This window comes from Protopterus annectens, chromosome 1.part1 (genome assembly GCF_019279795.1).
Source record: "Protopterus annectens isolate FY-2018-M chromosome 1.part1, PAN1.0, whole genome shotgun sequence".
Taxonomy (NCBI): Eukaryota; Metazoa; Chordata; order Ceratodontiformes; family Protopteridae; genus Protopterus; species Protopterus annectens.
Genome location: NC_056726.1, coordinates 621,416,406 through 621,429,084, shown reverse-complemented (window position 1 = coordinate 621,429,084; position 12,679 = coordinate 621,416,406).

Below are 12,679 nucleotides of genomic sequence, written 5' to 3'. Positions count from 1 at the left end.
TAACAAAGATGCTAAATGGACAGAAGAAGTAAAAGAGAGAATAAGAAGTTTAAAGGTACAGGATATAAAATGGGATGAAATAACAGCCAGAGAGATTGAAACAAAGTTGAGAAAAGCCTCTAACTGGAAAACCCCAGGCCCAGATGCAGTACCTAACTTTTGGCTTAAAGTATTAACTTCTTTGCATGATGATTTAGCCATGAGTAAGAACTATTTATATATGCACTGCGAACACACACTGCACTGGTTAACAACAGGAAAAACAATGCTCTTACTTGAGTGAACCTGCAAGCTATCCTAAAAATTATAGACCAATAACTTGTCTTCCGACAACATGCAAACTATACACGGGAATTGACGCTGACAGAGTTTATAGTCATTTAGAAGAAAACTCAACTATGGCAGTAGAACAAAGGGGTAATAAAAGAAAGTCATATGGAACAAAGGATCATTTGTTGTTAAACAAAGTTATAGTGGAGAATTGTAAGAAGGGGAAGAATCTAAGTATGGCATGGATTGACTACAAAAAAGCATTTGATCATCATCATCTTCTTTCTGCTGTTCCCGTTAGGGGTCGCCACAGCGGATCATCTGTTTCCATTTCTTCCTGTCCTCTGCATCATGCTCTGTCACACCAACCGCCTTCATGTCCTCTCTCACCGTATCCATAAACCTTATCTTAGGCCTTCCTCTTTTCCTCTTATCTGGCAGCTCCATCCTTAGCATCCTTTTCCCAATATACCCAGCATCCCTCCTCAGCACATGTCCAAACCAATGCAATCCTGCCTCTCTTGCTTTGTCTCCAAACTGTCCAACCTGAGCTGACCCTCTAATATACTGATTCCTAATCCTGTCCATCCTAGTCATACCCAGTGGAAATCTTAACATCTTTAACTCTGCCACATCCAGCTCTGACTCCTGCCTTTTCGTCAGTGCTACTGTCTCCAACCCATATAACATAGCTGGTCTCACTACCCTCTTGTAGACCTTCCCTTTCACTCTTACTGGTACCCGTCTGTCACAAATCACTCCTGACACTCTTCTCCACCCATTCCACCCTGCCTGCACTCTCTTCTTCACCTCTCTTCCACACTCACCATTACTCTGAACTGTTGATCTCAAGTACTTAAACTCATTCACCTTTACCAACTCTACTCCCTGCATCCTCACCATTCCTCTACCCTCCCTCTCATTTACACACATATATTCTATTTTAGCCCTGCTGACCTTCATTCCTCTCCTCTCTAAAGCATATCTCCATCTCTCCAGGGTCTCCTCAACCTGGTCCCTACTCTCACTACATATCACAATGTCATCTGCAAACATCATAGTCCATGGGGCCTCCTGTCTAATCTCATATGTCAACCTGTCCATCACCACTGCAAATAAGAAAGGGCTCAGAGCTGATCCTTGACGAAATCCCACTTCCACCATAAATGTATCTTTCACTCCCACCACAGTCCTCACCAATGTCACACTACCCTTGTACATATCCTGTACAACTCTTACATACTTCTCTGCCACTCCCAACTTCCTCATACAATACCACAACTCCTCTCTAGGCACCCTGTCATATGCTTTCTCTAAGTCCACAAAGACACAATGCAACTCCTTCTGACCTTCTCTGTATTTCTCCAAAACACTCTCAGAGCAAATATTGCATCTGTAGTGCTCTTTCCTGGCATGAAACCATACTGCTGATCATTAATCATCACCTCCCTTCTTAACCTAGCTTCCACTACTCTTTCCCATAACTTCAAGCTGTGACTGATCAATTTTATCCCTCTGTAGTTACTGCAGCTCTGCACATCACCCTTATTCTTAAAGATAGGTACCAAAACACTTTTTCTCCACTCCTCTGACTTTCCAAAATTTAATTAAACAATCTGGTTAAAAATTCCACTGCCATTTCTCCTAAGCACCTCCTTCCTTCCACTGGTATGTCATCTGGGCCAACAGCCTTTCCATTCTTCATCCTCTTTATAGCTGTCCTTACTTCCTCCTTCCTAATCTGCTTCACTTCCTGATTCACTATCCTCACATCATCCAACCTTCTCTCTCTCTCATTCTCTTCATTCATCAGCCCTTCAAAGTACTCTTTCCATCTACTAAACACACTCTCCTCACTTGTGAGTACATTTCCCTCACTGTCCTTTATCACCCTTACCTGCTGCACATCTTTCCCAGCTCTGTCCCTCTGTCTAGCCAATTGGTACAGGTCCTTTTCTCCCACTTTAGTGTCCAATCTCTCATACAACTCTCCATATGCCTTATTCTTAGCCTTCGCCACCTCTCTCTTTGACATGCGCCTCATCTCCTTATACTCATGTCTACTTTCTTCATCTCTTTGACAATCCCACTTCTTACCAGCCTCTTCCTCTATATACTCTCCTGTACTTCCTCATTCCACCACCATGTCTCCTTGTCCTCCTTCCTCTGTCCAGATGTCACACCAAGCACCTTCCTAGCAGTCTCCCTTACTAGCTGTGCTGTAGTTACCCAGCTATTCGGTAACTCTTCATTGCCTCCCAGTGCCTGTCTTAACTCTTCCCTGAACTCCACCTCACAATCACCCTTTTTTAGCTTCCACCATTTAATCCTTGGCACTGCTTTCACACTCCTCGTCCTCTTCTTGATCACCAACATCATCCTACAGACCACCATTCTATGCTGCTTAACTACACTTTCCCCAGTCACCACTTTACAGTCTCCAATCTCCTTCAGACTGGCCCTTCTACATAGGATATAATCCACCTGTGTGCATCTTCCTCCACTCTTGTATGTCACCCTATGCTCTTCCCTCTTCTTAAAATACCTATTCACCACAGTCATGTCCATCCTTTTCACAAAATCCACAATCATCTGACCACCTACATTCCTCAAAAAGCATTTGATAGTATCCCACATTCATGGATAAAAGAATGCTTAAAAATGTATAAGATGCACCCTACACTGATTGATTACATTACAGTAACCATGAAACAGTGGCAAACCGCTCTGCAATTAAGCCATGATAAAGGACAGATTATTATCCCAGGGATAAAAATTCAAAGGGTGATATTCCAGGGTGACTCTGTCACCCTTGTTATTCTGCCTTGCCATTAACCTGCTTACTTAGCCTAGGCCATGGCTACAATTTGGCTTCTAGAAAACAACAAAGTGCAATGACTTCTCATCTTCTCTTTGTTGAGGATTTAAAAATGTCTAGCCCATCAGATGAGGAACTGAAAGCACAGCTACAGGTTGTCAAAACTTTTTCAGATGATATCGGAATGTCATTTGGTCTTGATAAATGTGCAAAAGCACCCTTTAAAAAAGGAAAATTGCAGCATCAAGAAAACATCAGTTTGGGACAAGAATGTGATATAAAAGAACTTGAGCAAGAGGGGTGTATAAATATTTTGGAATTGATGAAGGATCAGCAATAAAACATGAGCAAATGTGAATAAGGCTTAGTAAGGAGTACTTTACAAGACTTAAATTAATCCTGAAAGCAGCATTGACACCTAGGAACAAGATCAAAACTATAAATCAATTTGCTCTTCCTGTTCTAACTTATAGTTTTAGAGTGATTGACTGGCCCCAAAAAGTGTTGAATAGATTGGATATCAAAACAAGAAGGATGCTTCATGCTCACCAGATGATTTATAAAAATACGTGTATACCAAGATTATATATCCCCCATTCTGAAGGAGGGATGGGCCTCCTTGAAATTGATTACATGTATAGATCTGCAATCGTGGGACTCCACACATACCTAGTGACCTCAGAAGATCCAAGTGTGGTGAAAGTTTTGAAACATGAGGAGAATAAATCTAAGATGACATCTCTGCTTAATTTAGCAGAAGCATATCGATGTCAAGCAGGAATGGAAATCAAACCGGAAATGGATAATAAGCAGGCAGCAACTGAATGGGCTAAAAAAGAAAAGAAAGAATATAAGGTGAAGGATCAGATGAGAAGGCAAGAAATGTGTAAAAAACATAAATATGGTTGCAAGTATAAAAAAACTTCTCGAAGAGCCTCATGTTGATCAAGAACGATCACAGGAATGGTTGAGGAGAGGTGAATATTGGCAGCCCAAGATAGTGGTCTGTTCCAAGAGAGAATACACTGATGTCTTTCCAGGCTTAAATCTTCTATGTTTTACTAAGAATTGGTAAAGGTTTTCTTGACTTGTAGTTGCTGTGAGTATCACTTAGGAATAGGTAAAATAGGGAAAGCCTGCATTTTATTATCAGTGCCTGCATAGTAACAAGTTCCAAGTATGTTTGTTTGAGCCAAAACAAACAATCACTTTTTGTAATTTAGATTTTTAGACAAATAGAGCTTGACCCTTTACCTTCCTTCCTTATGAGAGTGCGTACTTCCACTTGAAATGGGAAAGCTTCTAGATTATAACTCTATGGAAATATAGCAACCCTGAACAAATATCCAACTTGTTTGAGTATTGGTGTACTGGTGAAATAATGGAATTAATAAACTACACTTGAAGTAAATTTCAAAAATAAACTAAAAAAATATTCAAAACCTATCCAGTGACATAATATATAAATGCTTGGTTAGTAACTTACAGAGTTTGTATATGATGGAAAGCATTCCACAAGAGAATCACAGTATTAAAGAGAAAAAAAAAAAAAATATATATATATATATATATATATATATATATATATATATATATATATTAGTTCTAAACATGCCATACGAGCTGTTTAATATAATTATGAATAAATAAGCAGCTATATCTAGATATATAGACTAGTAATAAGACTAAGACAGACAAATCCAAAGTAAACCTTGTATACATGTTGAAGTTATTTTTTTTTAAACTTCAGAAAGGAGCCATAGTGGTGACCTAGTGTGTAGGGAAGGATAGGTTAGCCTTAGGGTACCTAACGTTTCTAGTTTGTTTGTTATATTAAACAGAATTTTAAAGAATTAAAATACAGAGGTATTAGGAATTGTAAAAGCAACTTTCACCAACATGTTAAAAACCTCTTTGTTCTAATTTTTCTTTTTCTTCCTGGCCAAGTAGGTTAGTGGTTAAGCACAAGATAAGGGCTGGAAGACTCAAGTGCTATAAATACAAATGCTGAGCCTTTTGCCCAAAAAATCTCTTAAACAAACACAAGGGAATATCTCTAAACCAAATAAATAATGAGAAGAAACAAGGAAATATGGAAAGTAAATGTGGATAATTGATTCATGGAGGGTTAAAGGGATACAAGAAATCAAAAAAAAAAAGGAAGTTACTGTTACACTTAGTATGTAAATCAAAAGCAGAGGTAACATTGATACAGGAAACCCACATGCTAGCAGAAAACTGGTCACAAGTTAAAGAAAGAAAATGGATAAAATGATTGCATCAGGAAATAAAACCAACAGTAAAGGGCAGGAGTGGCCTTAGGTCAACTGGTGCCCTAAGCAAAAGGGCTCCATGACACCCCCCACACCACCCAGTGACCCCATCCTAGTCTACCTACACCAAATAAATACTAGAAAAGTACCCCTACTAGAGCGACTGCCTAGTTGGCCTATGCCTAAGGCCAGCTATGGTAAAGGGGTGGCAATCATAGTTAAAACCCTGTTTAAAAAAAACAGTTCTATAATATGATTCAGATGTAAATGGAAGGTGGTGTTATTTTACTGCTCAAAAACCTATCCTAGCTAAACCAACCTTACTTTTGAATGTATATGGTCCACGTGTAAAACAACAAGAATTTATTATGACAATATATATATTAACCCTTTTCCCAAATCACTATTACATCATTGGGAGGACTAGAATACATCATGTGGTCCCATAACAGACAGAACTAGTAAATGCACAACATATAATACTTAGGCTACTGCAGCAATTTTAGATCTTAAAACAGACTTTGATTTATTTGACCCATACTGCTTTCATCCTAACAACTTACCTATAAGTAATTTCACATACTATTCACAGTGTTATAAATCATGGTCCAGAATAGATTTTTTTTTTAATTTCTGAGTTTTTTTTAAGGGTGGAGATCATATTTTATGTAGAGCCCAGATTTTTCTCAGACCACTCCATAATAACATTGAACTTAAGTTGGCCCAACTCTGTTAATTTGAATTATAATTAGACATTAAACCAAAACCTACTTCAGAAGAATGATTACATACAAGATATTAATAACATACTAGACGAACTTGTAAACAATATTGCTACATCACAAATCCCTTATGATATTCAGTAGGCAGCAATGAAAGCTCAGGTTAGAGGAATTTTGATTAAAAAAGCAATATACTATAAAAAGCTATATAATAAAAAGAGCTACAAATAAAGGGAAAAATAAATGAGACAGAAAAAGAATTATCTAATAACTTTAATCAGTCTTTAGAGGAACAATTAACTTCAAAAAAGAATTATACCTATTACATGCAGAACAATATTCCTTTACAGAACTGAGATCATTAGCAAAAGGATCTGAATGGACACAAGTTCGTCAGAAATACTAGCGAGACTAATAAATATAAATAAAAGTACTCCATTTATATCATAAATAATGTATCAAGGTAATTTTTAAGAATGAAGACATTATGGAAGTCTTTATACAGATTTATTCTCAGTGGTATGGTCAACAAGAACAAATCACACTGCGTGAGAAAGCTCTTTTTCTAAAGAATCTAAACTTCCCAAAAATAACCCAAAATCAGAAAGACTTGCTATAAACACCTCTTACCCAAAAGGAAATTCTGCTAGCAATAAACGGTCTCAAAACAAGTAAAGCCCCCAGCCCAGACAGTTACATGGCTGAATTTTATAAAACCTTTGCGCAATTATCGCAACCAGATTCCTAACCTCTCATAATTTGTAATGTTTTCGTGAAATTATGAATGTTAACCTAAAAAGGGGTGTGTAAAGTGTGAACTACTATTCTGTCACATTGTTTTTCATGTAGGAAGAGGAATAACAGCAAGATTCCTCTTCCTGGGTAGTGTCTTTTCCCGACGTAATTAGTAATTACTTCTTGACATAACTTTAAAGATGACGGTTCTTTGACAGCCTATAGCATTATAGTTGTGTAAGTTAGCATTTGTCAAATTCAAGTTTAAGGAGTGAACACAAGTAAGGAAGAAAACACAACTAGAAAATATTGTCTGTGACATGCATGTCACCATGGAATATGGAATTTTTAAAGCCTTAAAATGAAAAGCATTCTTCTTGAGGTACATATGACAGGTGTGTTATGTTATATAATGGCTTGTAGAAGTAGAGTATTCATACTAATAATCCGGTAACGATAATTTGTGCAGTGACAATTTAAGAAAGAAAACAATGGTGCCCAATAACTTGTAGAAAAGGTTCCAAGAAACTGTACATGCACTCCTACTAATATGTAGTGATTACTTACTTGGGCAGCGGCGCATTTTTCTTCTGGAAAACGTGTTTGGATAAAAAATATAGTTCACTTAGAAAACCGTACTTTACGTCATACTACTCAAGTGAACTTCCCTTAGAGTTAGATATCTCATTCTGAGTTTCAAAAAGCCTTTTAAAGTTCTACATTTTTGAGATGAGAAACTGAGAGGTATTCTTTACATCAGTCAGCCCTGTTTCTCGCTACCCACAGCATGCGTACATATGGTTGCAATTTAACGTAAGTACCCAAAATGTTATTGTCAGTATACAGTTTGTTCAAACAGTATTATTTAAGTCTCTGACTATGATCCAAAAAAAAAAAAAAAAAAAGATCCCGCTATTGATGAAATTATGGTATGTTAATCCTAAGGCCCTCCCTTTTCTTAATAATGAATGTTTCAATAGTATTAAAATACATAACTTGTTAAAACACAAAATAACGAGACTTCACAAAATAATGGAATTACTAAACCTAATAAATGCATTCAGCGTCTTACAACCATTACACCTAAATCCAAATCTTAGACTGAACAAAAGAATGATAAACTTAAGCAACTATGCTCTCATAAAAGAGGCAACTATTTGGGATATATTGAAACACAAAAAAACTATTGAAAACATGCATAAAGCCCTAAATCTCCCCAAAGGATATACCATAATACTAAGACAAATTAGAGAACTGTGTACTCCATTTATGGAAAAGCCTGACATAAATGAAGATAATACCAATATGTGCAGAACTATATGGAACTTATTAAACTCAAAGAAAAAAATGTTATCAAACTCATATAAATTGATTGTATCCCTAAAATGTCATTCTTCTATTCTATTCTCAAACTATTGGACAAAACAAAATCCAGAAATTAATGACAAACAAAAAGCCTGATTTTTTTTAAACCATCACTGAAACTAATCCCATTTAAAAAAAAATTATGTACACCCAATTAATGATTATTTAACTCCCGTAAAGATTAATAAATTCAATCCAAAAATGTCTCCAACTTGTCCTTATTGCCATTCTCAAAGAGCATGAAAAAGAAGACAAACCAAAAAACAAATGAGGTCTGGCAAAAGGATCTGGAACTGACGCAATTCACTCAAGACAACATGAATTTTATTGTTGAAACTCATCTAAGAATAAAATTTGTGTTGCCTTGAGTGAATTGCATCTGTTCCTGATCCTTTTGCCAGACCTCGTTTATTCTCAAAGAGCAGACCTAATCCATATCTTTTGGAGCTGTAAATGTACTTATAAGCTATGGTGTTCTCTAAGAGTTAAACTGGAAAAAATGGGATATGAAAAATCTACGTTATCATGGGACCTAAACAAAACCTATTTGTACTAATTACCTTTTTTTTCCTTAAGTAAACTATAAATCACTCAACTATAGTTGGATAAAACCCAGATGTCATGGTCTGGTTTTACAAGCATGGCAATTAAATAGATTTCAACACATAAACTAATAACAAAGAACATAAACAAACAGGCTTATTTTAAGCAAAGTTGGAACTTTCTCCTGGATCATATCTTAATATGAAAAGGCATGATAGGATTTATCAAAAACTAATTAAACCTAAACAAAGGGCACTAGCCTTTCTTTTTCCATGTACTTGCTAGATAACATAGCCTTACTGTTTTTTTTTCTCTTTTAATGATATTGATAGGTGTAGTAAAGGAATGAAAAATTAAATGAAACAGTACTTTAGCACTTGCTGTACATAGTGTATATAGTTTTCTTTTATAATCTATTTTATTCTTATTGTTAACTAAACTCTCTGAACAAATGATGCAATTGACATGTTGAAATGACTGTTATTACTGCAAACTATATAAATAGTTACAAAAAAAAAAAGAAATTGTTGTACTTGGGAATTTTATAGGCAGCAGCATGGATTATAGTCCAATACTTCTGCCATGCATTGCAACCTTGAAACTTGGTCTTGGTGTACAAGTTTTGGCAAGACTGTTACAAAGGATTATGGAACTGTATACCTCCTAGAGGTTACTTATTACCAACTTGGGTTTCCACCAAAATGTGATTTTTTTTTGTTACAGCAACTTGTCCAGTGGTAGGATAGCACAGTTGTTGGACGTGACGACTATAACAGTGGATCTTCTAGGACAGGTCCCTGTAGCAGTATAGCTACCCTCACTTTTTCCCATTTTTATTATTTATTTCCTGAGGGTGTTGGTATATTTGTTTGCTGATTTATTGTTTCATATTTTTTAGTATACACTTGCCTTGAACACTTCTTCTGTTAATATTTAGAAATGGTACCTGATTAGATGGGCTGGTCTGTTGACCCTTTTCAACCACAACCCAAGATCCATGAGCACCAAATATTGTTTTTCAGCTTGGAAACACGTACAGTATGTCAGGATTTATATATGTGTATATATATATATATATATATATATATATATATATATATATATATATATATATATATGTGTGTGTGTAAAGAGTGCATAAATTATTATGCATTCTGAACATAAAAGGCTGTACATAGTTTCACATAACAGAAAGAAATGAGTAAGACAGTACAGTACATAATAGCTATTACAATATATATTCACAATATAAATGGAGGTAATGCATTTCAGTCATATCTGTTGTGCCACTGATTGTTTCAGCTTCATCCTAAAATATCACGTATAGAATGGTAAGAGAGATTAACTATTGTCATAACAGTTGCATTTAGATTCTGTCTGAAGCTGATGTTTTATTGCTTTCTTAAAGGAGAACCACAGCCACAGACTCAAAAAACATGTTTATTTCATCATGTTTAGATGTTTCCAATATTTTAACAGCACTGTGGGACTCTTTACAGGTTTTTAAATATTTTTATATGTAATTTCAGAGTCTGGCCACATGGGGTCTAGCATTTTGATGAGAATTCACAAATTTTCTAAACCTCCATGTATGCGAGAATGCAGTGTTTGTCCTTAACACATTACATCACGCAGGTTTCAGTGTTAAGAAGCTACTGTGACTGCATTCATTTTGCATGCATACACTGGTGTCTTATCAGTCAGAAAAGTTTCAACTAAGATATCCTGCTGTTCAATGACTACTTAAAAAACTAACTGAGACAAAGACACAGAATACAATTTCTAAGTGTTTTTTTTTTACTGCTTCTTCTTTACAGTGATCTTAATTTTCACTCTTTTGTCAAGAAGAAGTGGGATTGTCAGAGAGATGACGAAAGTACAGAGGAGTATAAGGAGATGAGGTGCATGGCAAAGAGAGAGGTGGCGAAGGCTAAGGATAAGGCATGTGAAGAGTTGTATGAAAGGTTGGACACTAAGGAGGGAGAAAAGGACCTGTACTGATTGGCTAGACAGAAGAAAGCTAGGAAAGATGTGCAGCAGGTAAAGGTGATAAAGGATAATGAGGGAAACATACTCACAAGCGAGGAGAGTGTGTTGAGGAGATGGAAAGAGTACTTTGAGGGGTTGATGAATGAAGAGAATGAGAGGGAGAGAAGGTTGGATGATGTAGGGATAGTGAATCATGAAGTACAATGGATTAGCAAGGAGGAAGTAAGGATAGCTATGAAGAGAATGAAGAATGGAAAGGCTGTTGGCCCAGGGCGTTTAGGTGAAATGGCAGTGGAGTTTTTAACCAGATTGTTTAATGAAATCTTAGAAAGTGAGAGGATGCGTGAGGAATGCAGAAAAAGTGTTTTGGTACCAATTTTTAAGAGGAAGGGTGATGTGCAGAGCTGTAGTAACTACAGAGGGATTAAATTGATCAGTCACAGCATGAAGTTATGGGAAAGAGTAGTGGAAGCTAGGTTAAGAAGGGACGTGATGATTAGTGATCAGCAGTATGGTTTCATGCTGGGAAAGAGCACTACAGATGCGATGTTTGCTCTGAGAGTGTTGATGGAGAAGTACAGAGAATGTCAGAAGGAGTTGCATTGTGTTTTTGTAGACTTAGAGAAAGCATATGACAGGGTGCCTATTGAGGAGTTGTGGTATTGTATGAGGAAGTCAGGAGTGTCAGAGAAGTATGTAAGAGTGGTACAGGATATGTACGAGGGTAGTGTGATAGTGGTGAGGTCTGCGGTGGGAGTGACGGATGCGTTTAAGGTTGAGGTGGGGTTACATCAAGGATCAGTTCTGAGCCCTTTCTTATTTGCAATGGTGATGGACAGGTTGACAGACGAGATCAGACAGGAGTCCCTGTGCACTATGATGTTTGCAGATGACATTGTGATCTGTAGTGAGAGTAGGGAACAGGTGGAGGAGACCCTGGAGAGATGGAGATATGCTCTAGGGAGAAGATGAATGAAGGTCAGTAGGACTAAGAATATATGTGTGTGAATGAGAGGGAGGATAGAGGAATGGTGAGGATGCAAGGAGTAGAGGTGGCAAAGGTGGATGAGTTTAAATACTTGGGGTCAGTAGTTCAGAGTAACTGTGAGTGTGGAAGAGAGGTGAAGAAGAGAGTACAGGCAGGATGGAGTGGGTGGAGAAGAGTGTCAGGAGTGATTTGTGGCAGAATAGTACCTGTAAGAGTGAAAGGGAAGGTCTACAAGAGGGTATGTTATATGGGTTGGAGACAGTGGCACTGACAAAAAGGCAGGAGTTTGAGCAGGATGTGGCAGAGTTAAAGATGTTAAGATTTGCACTGGGTGTAACAAGGTTGGACAGGATTAGGAATAAGTATATTAGAGGATCAGCCCAGGTTGGAAGGTTTGGAGACAAAGCCAGAGAGGCAAGATTACGTTGGTTTGGACATGTGCTGAGGAGGGATGCTGAGTATATTGGGAAAAAGATGCTAAGGATGAAGCTACCAGGTAACAGGAAAAGAGGAAGGCCTAAGATAAGGTTTATGGATGTGGAAAGAAAGGACATGTAGGTGGCTGGTGTGACAGAGCAAGATGCAGAGGACAGGAAGAAATGGAAACGGGTGATCCGCTGTGGCGACCCCTAATGGGAACAGCCGAAAGAAGATGATGATGATGATGTCATGCCTGAGTTGCAGTTCTTTCGATCATCTCCCCTCCCCCTTCACACTTCCCCTTCCTAGCTGTCAAACTGCTGAAGGTAATTTGACCTGTTGTTGTTTTGATTGACACATCACCACAGGAGACTTAACTCATCCATTGTTTCCTAGTTCTAGTCTTTTCTTTCTGACAGTGGGACACTTATTTATGCAGCACCATGGCCTCCTGTCATGAAACAGGGGTGCATAGTTCATAGAATTTGGAAACATAGTGTTTTTCAAGTAAAACAAACTACTTTTTCTGGGCTATCGTGTCTGCCTCAAATACTCA